The sequence below is a fragment of the Ambystoma mexicanum genome, chromosome 7p (genome assembly GCF_040938575.1).
Source record: "Ambystoma mexicanum isolate Mex_15411 chromosome 7p, UKY_AmexF1_1, whole genome shotgun sequence".
Taxonomy (NCBI): domain Eukaryota; kingdom Metazoa; phylum Chordata; class Amphibia; order Caudata; family Ambystomatidae; genus Ambystoma; species Ambystoma mexicanum.
In genome coordinates this window covers 45,275,175-45,293,395 of record NC_090939.1, presented here as the reverse complement: position 1 = coordinate 45,293,395, position 18,221 = coordinate 45,275,175, and the positions used below count along the sequence as shown (strand labels likewise).

General features: G+C 44.4%; 1 protein-coding gene across 1 annotated transcript in view; it reads left to right on the top strand.

The window, feature by feature from the left end:
- Positions 1 to 212: 212 nt before the first annotated feature.
- The window catches only part of LOC138525670 (kelch-like protein 9), a 454,357-nt gene continuing 436,348 nt past the window's right edge, over positions 213 to 18,221 (top strand). Inside the window, exon 1 of the mRNA XM_069635739.1 lies at positions 213 to 405. The gene's annotated coding sequence lies outside the window, so the exon portion shown is untranslated. The remainder of the gene's footprint in view (positions 406 to 18,221) is intronic.

Below are 18,221 nucleotides of genomic sequence, written 5' to 3'. Positions count from 1 at the left end.
CTCAAGATGCAGCGGCAGCGTGCTGCATATTAGTGGGTTAGCAGGAATAAAGGCAAGGTTTATTGGAAGCACCGTTGGCAACTGTTTTAAGTGCCTCTGTCAACTCGTAAGATTGAGCTGAAAGCTCCAGCTAGTTCCCCTTGCGATGATGCTTCTGTGGTTCTGGGAGGAAATTGCTCATGCAGCCGTAGGGCCCGGGGTGCGAACACCCACAGGCGGTGTCAGGCGGCTTTGCACAGTGTGAGGAGGAGCAGTGGTTAGCAGCATATTGCAGGAAGTGGCTGTGTGGACAGTGGTCATCGCAGAGGTGTTGTGTGCTGCACACACGACACCCCTGAAGCTGCAGAAAGGGCAGCAACATCGCCTCTTAAGGAAAACAGCTGGAATCCGACCCAAGACTGCACGGTAGGTGAACGGCTGATCTGCTAAGGCATGGCTCGCTTTCCTCTGCTTTTAGTTATATCGTTGCAGTTCCCTTTCTTGTGCAATTGGGGTGACTGTTGATGTTCCTCGACTATCACGAGTACCAGCGGGCCCTCTGCCACAACAGAGAGATTTCCGCGCCTCCATGTTCAGGATGCCAGCTACTGAAGGTCGCAACTGTACTGCACCTGCAACTGGTGTGCGAAGGTTGTACGAGTGGCTGTACCTTCAAGTGCAGAGTTTTGTGGTAGTTGTATAGACACGGGACCCCATCGGTCATTGTGTCCAACTTCCTGCTCTGGGCAGCAAATGCTGCCAAACCATTGTACGTATTGCTTCATCAGGACTTCGCTGAAACAACTGTAATGTTGAACTTCCAGCATGTGAAGGCTGAAGGCTACTGCAGTAGTGGGGTGTTCTGGGGTGAGAACTTTTCTCTAGCACGTATATTGATCTTTTATTTATTTTAAACCATCACATCTTGTGTCAAAACAGATTTCCTTATTTAAAGTATGTACCTCATGGCCATTAAGCTCCTTACATGTTTATATAAAGATATCATGCCTCTTTTAATCTTTCCAATCGATGACTAGACATAGAAAGCTTTTTTGGAAGTAGTTGTTTTTTCTCAAATCATTTTTTTCCTGAAATGTTTTTTCTCCCCATAAATGAAGATTGCGATTTGGTGTTAGGCAATATTGGTGGGGGGAGGGCGAGGCCGTGTAAGGGCAGCGGGGGCCTTCAAGACGCTTTCTATAGAAGAAAATGTAATTGTTTGCTTGAATTCTTATTATATATTTGTGAAAAGTCTTTTTGACTAAAACACAATAAAAAAGAAAAGAAAGAAAAGAAAAAAGAAAATTAAGCAAACAAATTCGAGCAAAGTAAAGATCAATACACATACAATCATTTTTTTCAATGTTCTTCAAATTGTGTGATACAACTTTCTGTTATAACACCGGTTGTGACATTGGGTCACTCATTTGGTCTCAATTGAGTTCTTCTAGAGCGGTACTGCGGCTGGTGTGGGTGGTTGTCGTCATTTGCCATGCGCTTGTAAATTCTCTTTCTTTGCAAATCCCATGGATTTGAGGAACACCTTCCTGATTCTTCTCTCGCTTCTATTTAAGATGGGCACTGCCACCGAGATGCCCTTGTGTTGGCCGTGCCTATTCACAACGACGACCCGGACAATAGCAGCCGTGCAGGGTGAGGAAGTATGTGTGAGTGCTTTAGAGGAGATCATGAGGTGGTCTTGACTGTTGGTTGTACCATGCCAGATCCCCGCTGCTGGCGGTCTGCATGAACACCCCATTGAGGAACGGGCATAGAATATGCCCTCGTTTGAATCGTTTGATTTAGGGTTAGTGTCTTTATGTGCATGAAAAGGCCAGGGGTAGGGGGTTACTCTTCCAAAACCGCCCGAAAGTTGAAATCACACAAAATTGTCAGCCTGTCTGTGTGCCTATTGCAGGCCCAAAAAGTAGGGTTAGAAAATCCTGGGTAAAGTTGCGATCAAGATTAGTTGGTGTGCACCAAACATACTTGTGTTGGAATGTTGCTCTTGAGAGAATACCTAGGGGTCACTTAGGACCTACTACTCTTAGGCACTGTGCGCCCTGAGACCTCTGGATGTGTGACGCGTTATAACAATTAAAATAAATAAATGCACAACCCCTGTAGCAATGGTCATTATTCAGTTACATGTCTTTATAACGACTCTTTTATGAAGAATGCACTTATAACGAAACTTTTATAACGAAAAATAGAACACATTTTTTTATTTTTATTTATTTTTTGGGGGTCCCCCAAACCCCTGTTTCCACCCCTAAAAACCCACCTCAACCATTTCCACACAATAATCAACCCTTTAACCCACCCCTGCATACATTTTCGTTATATTTTTCATTATAAAAGATTCGATATATGTGCATTCTTCATAACATTTTCGGTATAAAGACTGCATACCCATAATTCCTGCTCAAGAGTATTGGAATATTTAAGTCGCTCATGGCTTGTTGGGGTTCGGTTAATTTGTGTTTTGAACATATTTGGAAGGATTGTTATGGAGTGTCCCGTCTATACAAGGTGAAGCTTGTGGACATAGACATTCCTGAAAATTCTTTTGCTAGTACCTTTTGACCCACTCGACTGATTTGGATGACTTTTAAAAAATAATTGCTTATCTCTGAGCTTCTCTAAATCGACATTTTGGAAAAGTATATCAAATGGTGAAAATGTTAAGAACACTGTTTTTATCTTAGTGCTATTCATTTTCACATAAAGAAAAAGTGCATTGATAAAACTTCTATAGCGTGAAAACCGCTAAACAGATTTCTACCATATAAGAAACAACTTGGTCAGAAAGCGGTGCAGCGATGCAGATATTTCTTTTGCTAGTTTGGGGTGTATCCACACAGTCGTTTTTAAAATATTCGATGGAAAATGGGTTCTCCTCGCACCCAAAAAAACGTTTACATATCTCCCATTGTGCATTGCAGCAGAGCGGCTAAGAGACTTTTCAGAAATGAAAAACAGCCATTTTATTTTGCTTGATGCAAGTGATTCCTGCATTAATATCGGGGAATCCACAAATGGAAAGTGCAAAAAATACTATTATGAGGAGGAAATGAGGTGTATTAATATCCGGATAGAGGTGGGGAGAGGGGAAGAGGACAACATGTGAATAGGGAGAGTTTGGGATGGGCTCTAGAGCCTGTTTTTGGTAGAATATTTAGGCTTATTTGGGGAATTCCTGGGGGAATCTCGCAAGAATACTGCAGTAACATAGCAAGGCGCACTCGAGGAAAGAAAATCCGTCACATGAACTGAAGAGTGAACAGAGTAATCGGTGGAGAAGTTCACAGAGGGAAAACACAATGGAGGGGTGACAAAGAAAAGAGGCGGGGGGCATGGTAAGTGCCAGTGAGGATATGAAAGACATTTTAATTTTCAAGCAGTTTCCTGTCACCGCTACAGCATGTAAATTATACGTTATCGCAAGAATCTGCATATTATGGCGTCATTACTATGGGAATAGGAAAATGGGGGGGGCAGTGTTTCAAACCTGAACAGATCACATTTACTACTCTAGGTTTACAGGCAATCTGGATCTCGTGGATAATATGTAGATTCAATGGGCACCGGATTGAGGTCTGTCAGTAGTAGGCTAACTGTAAGGCAACCAACCTAATTGGCCTTGCAGTTGGGGGGGCAGGGCGACACTGAGTTAAGATGGTCATTACTTCCCACACCCATTGAATTCCAAGGGTTTTATATTGTGATAAACCAGCTCACCTCAGCTTCCTCTTAACTAAAGTTTTTTTTTTTCAGTCAATATATTTATATTTCTGTATATGAAACTAGTGTAGTCCCAATGACAGCTACAGGCGGATCTGCCCCTGTGTTCGTTCTCTCCCATTCAGAAACTGTTCCAGTTGCCATTACCCATCACTGTGGTCAGTTACCAATTCTTGATTGATGCATTCTCTTCATTACCTTGACACGTGCTCAGGATCATCTACACAAAAGATTTCAAGGGGATCCAAGGGAACTGCTCCCCTTTCATCAAAGTCCTGTGTGGAAGTGTCGATAAACAGGACTCGGGTTAGTGTCGCATATAATACCCGGTTCCGTGTCAGTTCATCCCGCGATGAAAGGACGTCGTACCATAATACCCTACAAGGTTACCTCTTTCAGGTGGTTCCACATCCTCTCCCTTATTATTTCTCTAGGACTTTAAGTGAGCATTCCAGGGTTCTCTCTTTACTGTACAAACAATGTAGGAGAAGAGTTGTCCCTTTTCCATATGTTAGTAGCGTGTACATTGACCAGGGGAGGAATACTAGCATTTGCTGTGCAATTCCAGGGCACTGGAACTGCAGCTAAGCATGCAGGTGTGAGAACCGGCCGTGCACAGGCATGCACACGCTTCCTATGTGCATTCATATTATTATTATTATTATTACATTTAAATATGTTACTGCATTTAGTGCACTTTCATCTGAAGGGAGCAGTGTACAGTGCAAAAGAAAAAAGCAATACAGAAAATGTACATGTATATTAAAAACAGATATTGCTGAAAGATGAAGCAATAAATCATGGAAATAAGATACAGGAAGAGAAAGCTATACAGGAATATGTAAAACAGGAAATTATACATTCACAATTTAAAGGCAAATCAAACAGATACAATAATGTGACTAAATACAGTTATGAAAAGCTACTCTGAATAAGTCACATATTTAATTTTGATTTCAAATTAAATTTGAATTTAATACATTGAGGTTTTTTTTTTTAATTTTACAACTATTAGTAATATGTATTTACTCTTTTGAATTAACATCTTTTTTTCTAGCACATATGATGTAGAACATTGTCCAATTAAAAACATGTTTATTTACACTAATTTCCAGGACCACGTGTTGTCTGGTGACCTGTGGTGAAAGTACTGCTGTCTACAACATGCTATAAAGTCCTGAAGGCGCACACATCACGGGCTGACATGCGGACATGCATGATACTTCCAGAGTTGGCATAAACTGATAGACACTTTGGAGTGAAGCGAAAAGACCCATGCATCGTTTTCATTACATTTTACCTGTTACACTGTTACCCCCATACCATCCAGCAGTTCCAGAACTTTCGGTAAACCATTTGCTACTCAGTTTCCTGTCCTGGTGGGGGAGAGGGGGGAGAGCACTCCTTTCATAGAATTGTTGGGAATGGACACAGGGGCGAGAGGTTGTAGCAGTATTGCCATGAAGAACATGGCTGGCCTGTCTCATGCGCCCAGCTGAATATTCCTAAGTGCCCATCAAAACAGTGCTTGTGTTGTCCAATCTGCAGTTCCAAGAGTAGGGACATGATAGGCCGACCCATTTCTGCCATGTGAACGAATCCAAGAGTCTAGATGGCATCACGTGGGACAAGTGTTTCTATTGGCTATAGGAAACCGAATTCTGCCTAGACTTCTGGGTGGTGCATAAAATAGGCACTTTGCTCTAGACCCAAGGGCAGTGTCAGTCCCAACACAAACAGTGAGAATGTTGCATTGACACTCTCCATCCTAAGAGTTCCATAACTTGGTGCACTGTGAGGGATAAGACACTCATGGGTTGCGAATGGGGCGTGACTGGGTCTTTTTGGCACGGCTCCCCATTGCCGCTTACAGATGGACTGAGTTGCACATGTAACCATCCTCTGTGCTATATTTCATCTAATGTGACATGTCATTGAAGGCGATTTCCTGCCAACTTCAAAAGACACTTTCAAATTGAGTTTTAACTAAGCATTTAAACTGTTTAAAAAATCCTTACAAGTTTTCGAAAATATTACCTAAAAATACTACTTAATGGACGGAATTTCTTGACAATTTTTGAAAACATTTAATGTAACAATTATTGCCTTGGTTTCTAATGAATTTGATCCAAAATAAATCTATGACAAATGTTAACCTGACATTTAAGTGAGAAACTTTTGAGACCCTGTTTTGTGTTGGAATTGGAACCACTTATTTGCTGAGCACTCTGTACCATTTTACCTACCAGGTATAATAACAATTTCTAACAGAGAGTGCTCAGAGGAATAGAACAGGATGCTCGGCAATCGATCAGCCTTCAGTTTTTGCCACCAGATTCCTTGCAATCAATAGATAATCAACGAATATAAATATTCTGCTCTCCTTCAGACACCTCAGCATTCACCATTCTTACTTCTGCAATCCTCGTCCGTTATCTACTCTAGTAGAATCAACAGCCCCCAGGAGGAGAGGGGCAGGTTTGTGAATCGGCAAAACATGGGCTTGAACTGAGCTAAGGGCAACATCGAGCTGAGGACCCCCCCACCAGAGGCACACCTTCCAGCTCCCTGAGGCTGCCTGCAGAGGTCAGGGGAGGTACATGTGCCATGCAGTGTCAATCTACGGCATGACCAGGCAACCTCTGACCCCAAAACCACCATCTTCGGAGGGTCTTTCCATCCTCGGAAGGGAATTCAACTGGGCTAAGGGCAACACCAAGCTCAGCCCTGCTCTCGATCTGCCGTCTGCTGTTCCCACCTCTCTCTTCCCACCATTTGATGCTCTTTATCCCCCTCCTACTTTATTACTTGTTACAGGGGCGATTTAGCCCTGTGCAACCCTAGCAAAGGGCAAACATTTAAGGGCAATCTCCCAGCCTTTACTGCCAGCCTGTTTGACTCTTCTGATGTGAGCCTTCATACCACCTCCTCTCCTACTCCACCTGGTAATACCTAAAATCCACCTAGTACATTTGCAGCTACACCTGACTACTACTGAACTAAAAAGCATTCTCTCTTCATCCTCCTCATCCTGCTGTTCTCTCCTCATCCTCTCTCCAATCACGCTACATCCCCTACATTTCCTATCCCTATCATAAAACTCACCACTGGTCACTGTCAATACATCAATCCCATACCCCTCCTGCTTCTATCAAACAATGCCAGCAAAGAGACTGCCCACTCCTTTCACCTACCCACCACAATTCTACTCTGAAACTAAACTCCTACTCCTCCCTACTGCTTCAACTGAACATTGCACTCTGGAATGCTCAGTCTCATTGCAAAAAGACTTCCTTTATCAAAACGTTCATAAGGCAGCAGCAAGACTGATTCTGAGATGGAAGTGATTTGGACATATCACGCCTACGTTACGTACTCTCCACTGGCTACCCATCAAAAAAGGGTTAATTTAAAAACCTTGTGCATCGTCCATCATTCATACCATGTAGGGGGCCCGTCCTCCTTCAGAAGTAAGGTTCAACACAGCACTCCATCCAGAACACTAGGGTACACCAACGCTGCATGAGTACTAGTCCCCACCTTCAAAAAGAAATGGCAAGGAGGATCCTCTTTTTCAGTTCTGGCCACAAAGCCGTGGAACATCCTGCCAAAATCTCTCTGCCTGGAGAACCACCTCACTTTCGGTAAATGGCTCAAGACTTGGCTTTTCAACCACTCACTTTGAAAGACAAGGAAAATAATAGCAATTGACTAAAAAATGTGCACCAGAAACCTGGGCAAAATCACGACAAGCATTTCTTGAAACACTTGACACTACCATGTGTGGGAACCAAGCTGACTCATGGAACCTCTGCTGCGTGACACTGGTCCGCACCTTTGCTCTCAGTGAAATCTACCACCAAGAGCCAGGAAGTGACAATGTCCTCACCCCCACTCTTCACCCCCTCATCCCTCAACTACCTCCTCACTACTAAAGTCTTGCATCCTTACATCTACCACACTCCTACAGACAAACTCCTAGATCGAGTGTACTTAACAGATTCAGACGCTATCCATTTTCTATCAACAACCATGCTATTAACATTGGCACTCCACAATCTGGGGGCTGCCCACATGACTGATTTGCCCGGTCGGTACCAACCACAAACAACATAGAGATTTTCATATCGACACACAGGTAGCAGGTACTTACGACCTGCATCCATCAACACCAAAGGTTTCTGTATCTGCCTTCCTGCTATCCAACTAACACAACCAGCCCTCCTTCCTTACAGAATTATGTGCAGCGAGGCCAACATTATTGGCTGAAGCACGTTATATAAGACCACTTTCTAATATATTACATTACATCACTGACTAGGTTGACGCTAGTCTCCTCCCCTTGATTGATTATCAAAGAAGCCTGGATCCCTCCCTCAGACACTGCAACCCAGGCAACCCTTAATGATTCCAAACTTTCCTTGCCTCACTCTCCTTGTCTGACGTGCAAAGGCGATGGTGTCAGGCATCTATTTTATCCCTCCTTCCTCCTTTCCATTTACACTCTCAATCATTGCTCTTCCTCACTCTACTCACTTCATTTCTATCCCCGCCCCAGCCTCACAGGACCTTTCCTCGATGATCTCAGGCAGCTCATCGATTCTCTCTCCGTCACATCACTGTATCCTCTTAGGTGACTGTTAGGGAGATTTATCATGTTTATGCTTCATCCCCTCTCCCAGTGCAACCTTTTTTCTTTCAATCCTGAATGAGTGGAGCCTTTTCTTTCCACTCATTCATTCTCGTGGGCTCTTTCTTTTGGAACTCTATTCTTTGTAAAGTACCTGTACTATGGAGTCTGTCTGCTCCATAGCTCTTAAAGGCATCTGTGTATTTACTACTGCAGCCCACAGCTCCTTATGGGCAGTGGTGCTGAGGACCCTTAGGATCCTCCTTTAAGATTATTTGTCTATATCCTCTAGTAACTGCAGTTCTTGAGGATAGACAGAGGGTTAGTATCTCTCCCAAAACTCTATAGTCTGAGAGATTGGCACACAGCGCCTTCAATGGAGTGCCAAAGGGATACCTAGTATCCCCTTACTCTCTGCTCCTGTGAATTTTCAGTCACATACACAATCACCTAGTTATGGCTGGTGGCAGTGGACATGTTCTACCAACTATTGTGTCATTTTTATACTGCAGGCTGTCCATAACCCTGGTAGTGCACAATAGGGGCACCTAAATACCAACTTGGGGCCTCCCTTCCTTTTTTCACCATTACTAGCGTGGTTGTCTTTTGTTAGCTCTTCTTCCACTATCCTGGGAGGGGGAGTTCAGTGTGTGTTTTGCCTTTGGTGAGAACCCTTGGGTATCATCGCTTAGGCTCCAGATTGTCTGGGCAGGAAGGATGTGGGGGAGGAGTTTTCCACCCCCCTGTCCATTGTCTGCCCGGTGCCTTAATAGGACCAGCTCCCACAGGGGGTCTGTCTCTCCTGATTGGACAGCCAAACGCCCCTTTCTGTAAAATGCTAAACAAGATTCCAGAGGAAAGTGCGCTGGAAATGAATAAAAGGTGAGGCTCCTGGAGTGGAAAGCAAGTCGGCCACTGGAATCTGAAGTAACCTAAGAAGAAGACGACCAGAGACGCCTGCAGACTCTTTGCAACACTGTGAAGCAGCTACTGCTGTCCTGACCCTGTTTTCGATGTGACAGAGGAGCTCTGAAGAGGGCGACTCCTTCCCTTTGGCTGGTGGGAACACCCAGTCCCAAGACGAACTATGAATTGAGCCATCTCCAGAGGCCCTAGGAGTTTCCAGATCTGCGGGACCCCAATACCAGGAGACCTGCTGCCCATTTCGAGTGCATCGTCGTGGAAAAGCTGAATCCATCCAAATCTTTGCTGAACCTGTAAGGACCCTCCAGCGATCCGATCCAACTTTCCAAGACCCCCTGACCAGAGAGTTGGACTGCAGGAAGCAAAGAAGATTGACCGGATGATCAGTGTCCTTTGTTGGTGCTGCTGAAAAGGCACAAAATCACAGAGTGAACCAAGAAGCTGCTGAAAGTCGTGCCCCAGGTCCTCCCTCGAGACTGCTGATGAGAGATCCCATCCATTGTCCTGCCTTCAGTCATTAGACCAAGGAATCCGGAGGTCGGGTCCAGAGCTGCAAAATCACAGAACATCCAGCATGAACATTTCCTTCTAACCTAAGGTCCTGTGAGGAAAAAGGTATTGCTTACCCGATTCCAAGAAGTCGCTCCAGAGCACCTTGTAACCTTGTAAGTGCACCTAGAGGTGTCCAAGGTCAGCCCCTCTTATCTCCAACTCAAGCTGCTGCTTGTGTCCCTTCATCGAGTCCTTTTACAGGTCTCCCTTGTTAGTTAACTTGCTGTTTCTATAACACTGGAGACTGGAAGAAATCCTCTGGAACTCTTCATATTCTACTGCTTGTCAGGACTTTGACCCCTCTCCGAGCTGCCTTTAGCTAGGGTTGCCTTTTTGGACTTAAAAGACTTGCTGTGCTTAGAAACCCTCTCTAGAACCGTGAACCAAGCTAATGTTACACTAACTAACCATTTTCCTCCCTTAAAGTAACTTTACTATATGTGTTTTCAGAATAAATGTACTACCGTATAAACTGTTAGAAATCGCAGGGGCGCAAAATAACTGATAATACAATAACATTGGGCCTCATTACAAGTTAGCCGGTCCGCATTTAATGGTGCTGGTAAAACCGTACCGTACCGTTTCCGGACCGGCTAACTACGAGTTCTGCGGCCGGTGGTGTTACACCCGCCAGATCAAAGACGGACGTGGAAACACCGGCACCATTACCACATGGTGCCGGTGTTTCCACTGCCCCCATTCCCATGGAGTCCAATAGGACTCCATGGGAATGAGGAATAACGGAATGCCGGCTCCGGAATTACTGGATCACTGGGGCTATAATGCCCCAGTAATTCTGGCAAGTCCGGAGCTAGTAATTCATTCTGGGTCCGGCAGCAACCTGCCGGTTTTTCCGGCACGGTTACTGCCTGACTTGGAATGAGGCCCATTGTCTTTTCCCTTTCTAACGTTGCTATAAATGTAACAGCAAATGAACACAAAAGTGAAAGGGTCCTTTGAAGCGTATTCTCAAGCATTCCGAAGAGTTCTAGTGTTAACATCTAAAGTATTTAAAGTGATTCTGGTGTATATATAATAAATATATAATTTTATATAAATTATACCTGTAAGAGTTTCTTTGGTGTGCATCTCGAACTACGGTTAAATGTACTTTCCTATTCTCACATCTTCCTCTTAAGCTACGCCTGACTGCTCTGCCAATCTACCAAGGTCCTGAGCTAGTACAGACTGACACCAAGAGTTGGAGATCTACAAAACACTGGGATAGCTTACTAAAGTCTTGCTACCAGTAGGACTTTAGGAATGCTCCCCTAGCACTGGTCTTACAGCTTGTGGGATTTGTGTAGGTTGCATTGCACAGATTCCTGATTGCATTGCACTCAAAGAATCCATCCTCAAGGTCGCTATACAATAAAGTACTAAAACTGTGTCCACTATGAAAAACTATAAGGCAGAAGCTCTTATATCTCTTACTGTTGAAAAACTGAAAGAAATGTGTATATATAAATGTCTTAGTACAAAAGGAAAAAAAAAAGCTGAGTTAATCCAAAACTTGTTGGATTACCAAACTGTAAGTAGGCCTGTAACACCTACTTCCAGAACAGATCTAGAAGATAAAGATGGTCAAAGTGTAACGTTTAGCCCTCGACTTCCAGGAAATGAGGTAGATGATGGGATGGAGGAAAGTGGAACTGCTGATTCACCTCCCAATCCGCTAACCTCACCCCTACCTGTATCGAACGTGTCAGCTCAGCTGGTTCTAGAGTTAGAGAAAATGAAATTGCAGCTTGAATTTAGGAAACTGGAGATTTAGTCTGAAATGAGAGACAAGGAAATGAGGAAGGAACTCCAACTCAGGGAAAAAGAGAGGCAGCATGAACTAGAGATGAAAAAGGAGTCCCTTGATTCCACTTCTGTTTCAGAGTCCTCTTTGCCAGAGCACTCCAGAAGCAGGAGGCCTCGTCTCCCCAAAGATTTGGTGAGGTTGTATGATGAGAAAACGGATATTCTTGATTGGCTGAGTACATTTGAATTTACATGTAAAGTACAGGGTATTTGTGAAAGTGAGTTTGTGCCATGGGTAATCTCTAGTCTCCCCCAGAATGGATGTGATGCGGTGCTGGAATTTAATGACTTTGATAGACAAGATTACCAGTTGGTAAAAACTGCTCTCATAGCCAGGTTTGGGAAGACCCCCTTCCCAATACCTGAAAAGGTTTAGGATCCACAAGAAGAGAGATGGTAACCTGTGGGCCACTTGGGGGTGTGAATGATTCAAAAAAGTAGATGGATGGATTAAGGGTTACAAGGTAAACTCTTATGAAGGCATGAGGTGTCTCTTCATGCTGGAAAGTATTTTTGTTCCCTGTTCCCCAGATCTGAGACAGCACCTGGCTGATTCTGAAGAGCTAGACCCCAAGAAGCTAGCAGTAACTGCTGAGTTGTAATAATAATAATAACAATACAATGACTTGTGGGTGGCCAATGGGGCACAAGGATTCTGGGGCTCCTCGCAAGAAAGAGGAAAGCATAAATAGGATGAGAAGGATCATTCCAAAAATCCCCACCAAAAGAGGGCCACACACATAACAAAGGTAAATATCCCCCTAAACAACCCTATAGGGCTAGTGAAACCTCTGGGCCCAAACCAGAGGGAGGTTATCAGAAACCCCCATTCCAAAAGACATTTGGGAAATGTGTGGTTTGTGGGTCTGGTGACCAATGAAAGGAGATCCCATATGTAAGGGTACGCCTTCAGGGATCCCCCTGTCAGCTTAGCATTCACACATGATGTGGAAATACTAATGACCGGGGCTGCTAGCTTTCACCCTCGAGCTGAAGAACCCATTGGTGTTCAGACTAGAGTTTCTTTAGTATCTCTGGGACTGTGGGGACAACAGAACATTGAGGTCTATAATAATACTAGAGAATATTATAAATACAGTGTTTCTCGTAAATGGTCAGGACACCCCTGCCTTTAGAGATACTGGGGCCAGTATAACTGTGATAGATGAAAGTTTCCCTCAACCTGAAGAAGTTGCTAAGGCTCCCAACAGGCTTATCTAGTTAGTAGTAGGCCCAGTCCAAATGTGCCCAGTACTGCCAGCTATCATAAAGTGTCATGTGATGACGGTAAAAATACCTCTAAGTGTCCAGCCAGAGGTACCAGGAAGAGTACTGTTGGCCAATGATTTGAAGGCCTTGGGTGTAGTCTCCAGCCCCCCTCTAAGAAGAGAAGGGAGTTGACAATGAAAGCCAGAGAGGCAACCTTAAGAGATCTTCCATCTGAGCCCAAGGGGAAACCTAGTGTCTCTAAGGGAAAGAAGGACCCCAATCCCAAAACTTCCATAAGGAAAAAGGATCCTGTTGAAAACCTAGAGGTCACCTCTGTGACCCCACCACCAGCTGAGGCTGAGATGGTGCCAGAGGAATCCCCTGAAGAAAACTCTTCTGATGAGTCTGAGGAGGAGGAGATTCAACCCTGTCTAGAAGTTCTGGATCCAAGAGACCATCCTGAGCTGCAGACTTTGCTTGCAGAATGTGGACCCTTAAGGACAGACTTCAGTAAGGGACACAGAGAGGATCCCTCTCTAGAAGGTCTGCGTCAGCAGGCAGCTTCCCAGAGTGAAGGGCAAGACCCTGGGAAGCATAGGCTATACTAGGAGGATGGACTTCTCTACTGTGAGCTTATGGAGTCTATTCCAAGAGACACCAAGGAGGGGGTCTCATTGTACTTGTACTTGTCCAAGATGGGTGCAGAGATTGAACAGCATTGTAGGAGTTGTCACACTTGCCAGTTATCTGGCACGAGTGGAGGCAAGAATGTGGCACCCTTAGTGCCTCTCCCAGTCATGGGAGTTCCTTTTGAGAGGGTAGGGATTGACATTGTTTGTCCCCTAGACCCTCCAACATCTTTATATTGGTTGTGTTGGACCATGCCACCAGGTATCCCAAAACTATTCCAATGAGATCTGATACTTCTCAGGCAGTGGCTAAGGACCTACTTGGTATTTGTACCAGAGTAGGATTTCCTAAGGTGGTTTTATATGACGGGGGGGTCAAGTTGTATGTCCCACTACATGCAGGCCATGTGGAATACATGTGGGGTCACCTACAGGTTCTCAACTGCCTACCACCCTCAGACAAATGGGTTGGTACAGAGGTTTAATAGGACAATGACGAGCATGATTAGAGCTTTGGAAGAACCACTCAGGCGAATGTGGGATCTTCTTCTGCCATGTCTTCTGATTACCTACTGAGAATGTCCTCAAGCTGGAGTGGGCTTTAGCCTGTTTTGAGTTACTTTATGTTCATCCAGTCAGATGCCCTTTGGCCCTGATCAAGGAGGGTCTGGAGAGTGTTCCTTCCCTCAAGCCAGTCTAATTACTGACTATGTGCTATGCCTCAGACAGAGGATGGCACCTATAATGACAGAGGCTACTGAGACTTTGAAAGCTGGTCAAGCTCTGGTTAAGCAGTGGCTTGACCAGAAAGCAAACATGGTGCAGTTTACTCCAGACTAACATGTTCTCATTATGGTCCCAGTATGACAGAGGATCTTAAAGGACAAATGGGCAGGACCCTTCAAAGTTGTAGGGAAACCTGGAGAGGTCAACTATTTGGTAGACTTGGGCAACCCCAACAAGGTCACCTTGGTCTTTCATGCGAACCGTCTGAAGGCTTATGTGTCGAAACCAGAGATAGGAGCTTTGCTCCTAGCTTCTGATCAAGAAGAAGAGAGTGAGCCTCTCACCGATCTTCTAAGGGGACACTCTTCAGATGGGTCATTAGAATGGGTAATACTCTCTACTAATCTGATAATGCAGCAACAGGGGGAGTGCAAATCTTTATTAAATCACTTTGCCCCTCTGTTTTCACTTACACTAGGCTTCACCCCTTGGGGCCAACATGACATTGACACTAGTGATGGTGTACCTGTAAAATGCAGTGTCTACAGGATGTCAGATAATGTGAAGAATCACTTCAAAGAAGTGGTCAATAAAATGCTTGACCTTAGAGTGATTGAATATTCCACAAGTCCATGGGCTAGCCCAGTTGTTTTAGTGCCAAAGGCAGCAACTAAAGAACTTAGATTCTGTGTGGACTGTAGGGCATTAAATGTAATTACCAAGATGGATGCCCATCCCTTGCCAAGGACAGATGAACTGGTGGATAAACTGGGCTCAGCAACATTTCCCAGTACTTTTCACCTGGCAAGTGGTTATTGGCAGATTGCCATGACTGATCAGTCCAAGGAGAAGACAGCATTCTCAGCCCCAGAAGGCTTCAACCAGTTTAAGGTCATGCCCTTTGGTTTAATGAATGCACCAGCCACATTCCAAAGAATGGTTATGTTCTGAATGGGCTAGAGAACCTCTGCATGGCATACTTGGATGGCATTGCAGTGTTCAGCACTCCTGGGAAGAACATCTTGACCATCTGGGACATGTGTCGCAGGCCCTTCAACAGGCCAATCTGACAATCAAAGCAAGTAAGTGCCAAGTTGGTCAGAGTAAAGTGGTCTACCTTGGTCATATGGTAGGAGGAGGGGAAGTCAAGCCTTCCTCCAGAAAAGTGCAGGCTGTACAAGACTGTGCCACTCCAACTATTCAAACGCAAGTAAGAGCCTTTTTAGCACTTACTGGTTATTACAGGAACTTCATTGAGAAAAATGGGACCATAGCTTCTCCTCAGAATACCATATCCTCGCCCAAGTACCCTAAAAAGGTCCAGTGGAGCCAGTACTGTGAAAAGGCCTTGCAGTTGCCAACTTTTTACCCGAGTTTATCAGAGTGGGTGTGTCGAGAAATACAATGGGGATCTCAATTATACCTACTTTCTCTAATCTTATGCAGAATATCCACAAACAAGTATCTGAGAGGCGAACCTATAAATCTGTTGGTGAATGTTCTAACATAGTGTTAACTTGTAGACATGGTAACGATAAAATAATTAGAGATGCAAAAAAGAACCTCCGCACTGGTATTCCAAGTGTGCTAAGTATGACTTATCAGCGTGCGCCATCGCATGCCTCATTAAAAACCTTAAAAAGAACTATAAAAAGGTGGCTCAAAGAACACACAAGGGAAAGCGAGATTAAACAATGGAAACATATAGCGATGTTGGCCTTATCTAATAACACTCAAGGGATCTGGGATCTGCTTAGAAAGAACAGAAAACGTGATATAACTATCAATTGTATCTCTGAGGAAACATGGGGAATATACATACAAGGCACTCTGGGAAAGTCTGAATTGTCTGAAAATATCTTTCCTATCCCCAATATAATATGGGATTGTAAAGCCACTGAACTTGATATCATCTCAATCATTGAAAATCTAAAGAATTCACGTGCCGCAGGGCCAGATGGTGTTTGTAACTCAGTGATCAAAAAACAACCTGACCTTTGGGGACCTTAGTGGCTGTTTTTAAATGTTTAGAATAATGTGTTTTTGAAGCGTGTTATGAAATTTTTATTACGAAAACGTGATCAAATATTTTTATGTAAATGTTGTTTGTCTTGTGTTATACAAAGCCAATTGGGCTAGATGTATATCTAATACATTGAAATTGAAAACGACTTGCAGGGACTGAAAGATGCCCTCTGTAAAGCTCCAGTGCTGAGCACTCCAGATTACACTAAGGCCTTCTTACTCCAAACTGATGCTTCCAACACAGGGATAGCAGAAGTCTTGAGCCAATTTGGTAGGAAACGCAGGGAGCACCCCATCTGCTTTATTAGTAGAAAATGTAAATATAGGGAGTTAGACGTCAAGTTACTGCAGTCTGTGTAGTGTGTTTAGTGTTCCCAGTCGTTTCACTTTGTTTGCTTTATGTGGAGGAGGAGCTTTTAAATTCATTCAAATACTCCATTCCACTGTAGAGCGGCCGCGCAGGTGGACGTCAAGTTACTGCAGTCTGTGCAGTCCGTGCAGGCCGTAAAGGGAGGAACTCTAAAAAGGTACTTTGATGTTGAGGGTTCGCACTTTCTCCTCATAACATTGCCTTACTGACAGTACCACGTTCAGACATGCGTACACTTCTTTACATTGCTACTATCAGATACTACACATACTGTTTTAGGACTGTTTACCAGAAAATAAAAGGCCTCCAATTTCATCTGTTTGAATGAGAGTGACTGCGGGCTGTTTACAGCCTTTGACCTCTCGTGCGTACAACAGATTTTCTTTGTTTCACTTGAGCACTGTGACTCCATAGAGTGAGTGTGGGCTGATAAGAGCCTTTGAGCTCATGGGAGTGTGACAGTCTTTCTTTTCCTGCATCATGAGTTTTGTAGTTTGTATACTGCATTGGAGATACTTTTAGCACTGTGTATATCCTTTCTGCCAATCTATCCAGGTAATGGGCTTTTGTGTTGCCTGTGGGGGATAACAAACATCTGGTCTATGAGCCCCCTAATGCAGGTCTCTCTGGTGATCTGGCTCTGCGTGAGTCGGGGGAGCTTCCCCTTCACATGGTCTTCTCCCGCATTCGGCTGAGGTGGTTTCTGGCAAGCAACTGCCTAACGAGTTTCCATCTATGTTTATTTATTTATTCATTTGTAGAGAGCACCTAACCCAAGGGTATCTGGGCCCATGTTACTGTCCAACTTGCATACTAGCTTAAATCTTGCTCTTAAAATGTTGGCTGAAAAACAAGATTTGATTGGTGGGTTGCTTGCTGGCCAACAATTCGCCTTCCATGATCTCACTACCTGGCTTGTATATTTGGAGGGCTTCTGCCAGGGCTCTTCGACCCGGATAGATGAGTGGGGTGGAATTGTCAAAACTGTAGATGACAATGAAAAAAGAATGGCCAAGATGGATGAAATTATCTCTATTCTTTTTGAACTGTTCATGACCAAACCTATAACTAACATGGTTGACAGGGAGGTGACGGCCACACCTTGTCCCCAGCTGTTGGTGTTGGCTGACCATAGTGTGGATATCATGCCTCATGAACAGCTTGATTTACCTGACTGTCCCCCCTGCCTTGTGGAGGCCATAGCCTGTCTTGAGACAAATGGACTGTCGGGTCAATCACGAGGGGTAGGTCATGTGATTGTTGTGGATGGGAAAGGGCTGCACGGAGTTCGGCTTGAGGTGAGATGACTGCACTGAAATGTCTACATTGTGTTGGGCTTGATGTGAGAGGGCCTTCATTGAAATGGCTTCATTGAGTTGGGCTTGAGGTGAGATGGCTACATTGAGTTGGGCTTGAGGTGAGATGGCTTCATTGAATTGGACTTGAGGTAAGATGGCTGCATTGAGTTGGGCTTGAGGTGAGATGGCTACATTGAGTTGGGCTTGAGGTGAGATGGCTGCATTGAGTTGGGCTTGAGGTGAGATGGCTGCATTGAGTTGGGCTTGAGGTGAGATGGATGCATTGAGTTGGGCTTGAGGTGAGGTCGCTGCACTGAAATGTTTGCATT